At 41.5% G+C, this 3024-nt stretch overlaps 1 pseudogene; it reads right to left on the minus strand.

Annotated features, from left to right (window-relative positions):
- Positions 1 to 1472: 1472 nt before the first annotated feature.
- On the minus strand, positions 1473 to 2455 carry Zim2 (zinc finger imprinted 2; annotated as a pseudogene).
- Positions 2456 to 3024: the final 569 nt, after the last annotated feature.

Genomic DNA, 3024 nt, shown 5'->3' on the forward strand with positions numbered 1-3024 from the left:
GCAAAGTCAACATTACCAACAATAAGGCACATCAACATCATGTCTGCCCACAGCAGTGGTCGCAGGATCAGAAACCACACCACGGTGAGTCAGAGAAGGGACTGTGGTAAGAAAACAGAGCTAGCCAACGAGGACTGTTCATCAAGAGCTCTTAAAATGGAGAGGGGAAGGATTGTGTAGCTCCACTATCTTGCTGGTGTCGATTTTGGTGTTGTGTTTACTTCAGACTTCATGACCTTTCAAAACTGACTCAATGAGAAAAAGCAGAACAGTGAATGACAATAACAACTCACCCTTTTCCAGGCAAGGGATCAGGTTCTGGGAGTCCAGGTCCAACTGGTTACCATGTGTCTTTGTATCTGACCATTCAGGTCAGTGATAGAAAGCTTCTATCATGTCCCATGGTACAAAAGAGAGTTTCAGTGCCATTCAGGGCTTATCCCTTAAAGAGTGGTGTGCCTAGGAGGCAAACAGGATTTTAGGTGAAGATGGACATGATGGTGATGCCAAAGTCCAACAACTACCAAAAAACTCTACTAGACCACTACCAGCCTTTTAGTCTAAAACAATCAGAAGAAAGTGTTTAACAAAAATACTTTCCTGAATTCATTTCTCAAAATGTCATCATGTAATCCTATATCATGAAATGACTATCAGAATTTCACCCCAGGAGAGCTCTCTGAAACCCAATACAATTGCACTCATCTGATTTATTGCGAAGTGACAATAGGTCCACTAACCAGGAAGATGGCTTTGGGCAGTATAAGTGCCATAGCTCTCATTCGGAGAAGGTAGGAAGAAGTTTTTTAAAACCTGACTTCAGTTCCTGCAACCTAGGTCATTTGCTACCTAGGTCAAATCAACTCACAACTTGGAATTTCAAGTTTCCTTTATCTGTAAAACTCAGCACTAGGTACCTTGAAGAGCAAATAAAAAATAATACATAAAAGAACATGAGGTACTATGTAAATATACTGCCAATAACATCAACTTACTGAATGAATCATTCTAGGTAATACCTCGAAAATCTTTTTACTTTGTTGATATATGTTAATTCTCAAAGCTATTACATGTTAACTCTTCTATAAAAATTAAGGCCACAGACTGCCAGTATGAAGCACCACGTCTGCTATAAATTTTAATCAGCATGTCAAAATCAAGGTTCTCTATCTCATGAATTCCACTGAAGGAAGGCAAAACTTATTAGCTTCTTTCCTATGCAACAAAAATACCCTTTGTAAGTGTTTTGCCTGAGTGATTACTGATGTGTGCTGAATCCTCTCTTGCACAAAGGTTACTGCATTCTCACGTAACCATTCCTCCCTGTTTCCACCATATCACAGTGAATTTTCAAGTTGTTAAAAAGGTATGAAGAGGCAGGTAGAAGGCCTTCTCAAATTTGACACACTCAAAAATTGTTTCTATAGGACAAAGCCAGAGATGGTAAGGAAAAGGATGTTCTCTAAACATTTTTAAACAGTGATGGCAACTGTTTTCTCTTGAAAATGGAGCTAATAATGTCAAGTGAGGTATGAGGGTCAGCCGAAACACTTGCCACAGAGCTGACACTGGTAAGGCCTCTCCTGAGCATTGATTCAGTAGTGCTGAACGAGATGTGAACTATGACCGAAGGTTTTGCCACAGTCACAACACTGGTGGGCTGTCTGTCTGACATAGTCATGTTCCCGCTGGTAACGAATTAAGTATGTCTTGTTGTGGGGCAACACAGGGGAAAGGGCCTTTGCTGTATTGTGGCCCTTAAGATGTTGAGAAAGACGTACTTCTTGGATAAAAGCTTTGCCATGCTGAACACGTTCATAGTAGTCCTCCTGACTATGAGTTCTTACCTGATGAGAGAGATCTGCACGCTGGATGAGAGACTTTGCGCCTTTACTGCAGAGAGAGGGCTTGTCACTAGCATGAGACTTCTGATGCCTGGTGAGGTGTGGCATGAGGAAGAAGGCTTCACCACATTGCTTACATTCAAAGGGTTTCTTTCCAGTATGGATCGGCTCATGTCTCACAAGGCCAATGTTAGTACTAAAGGCTCTTTCACAAATTTTACACCTGAAGAGTTGTACTGGCTGGGGTCTGGTGCCCATGCCAGTAACACTGCATTCCTGGGGATCCTCTCCAGGAAGATCCTCTGACTGCTGAGTAAGATTAGAGTGTCTCGAAAATTCATCATTACTATGGCTTCTTTCTTGACAAGGGTCTTGACGTCACTCGCTGTTACAGGATTGAAAATGTGTTTCTTCTCGTTGCCCTGGTGTAATTCTGATGGATCGGAAGAGTTTCCTAAACAGACATGCCAGATGTTGTCACCTACTGCTAGAACCACTATTCCTGCCCCACAGGATGATTTTTCTTTTCTTTTTCTTTCTTTGTTTTTTTTGGTACCGGGGATCGAACTCAGGACCTTGCGCTTGCGAGGCAGGCACCAGAACCACTGAGCTAAACCCCCGGCCCAGATGATTCTTCTATAAGCAGGCTTTGCTCTCAGCTTGGCTCTTTGGTTTGAGGTCTCTTTTCCTGGTCTAAAAGAAATATAAAAGTTCCTGTACTCTTTTTACTCTGCGAGACATGCCATTGCAACAGAAACAGAAGAAAGAGACAAAAGACAGTTTGAACAGATCTTATGGATGTTTAAGTGCTCTAGAAACAAACCCTCAGAGAAGAAAATCAGAAAAGAATGGAAAGGACAACAGGCAAGAAAGTGTGGGAAGAGCAGAGAAGAAATGGTCCAAGTGGACTTCATGTTGACAAAGATGACAGAGACATAGGGAGTAGAATGAGAAGGAAACCAAAATGAGATTTGAAACTGCGGTTTGACAGCATTTTCCAAACCATGCTTAGTAGATAACTAATATTCTCAAAAACTAATAGCTGTGTGTCAATTTGGGAAACTATACCAGTTAAGCAGGCTGCATTTCTCTAGGATTCTTCAGAACCTTTGATATGTACCTCAAATCTCAAAAGGGGAAGCATTCAAGAATGTCACACTTCTCAAACTGATTTTACAAT

Source organism: Heterocephalus glaber, unplaced genomic scaffold, assembly GCF_053883595.1.
Source record: "Heterocephalus glaber isolate CG9 unplaced genomic scaffold, H.glaber_assembly_v1.0 deba00001745, whole genome shotgun sequence".
NCBI lineage: Eukaryota > Metazoa > Chordata > Mammalia > Rodentia > Bathyergidae > Heterocephalus > Heterocephalus glaber.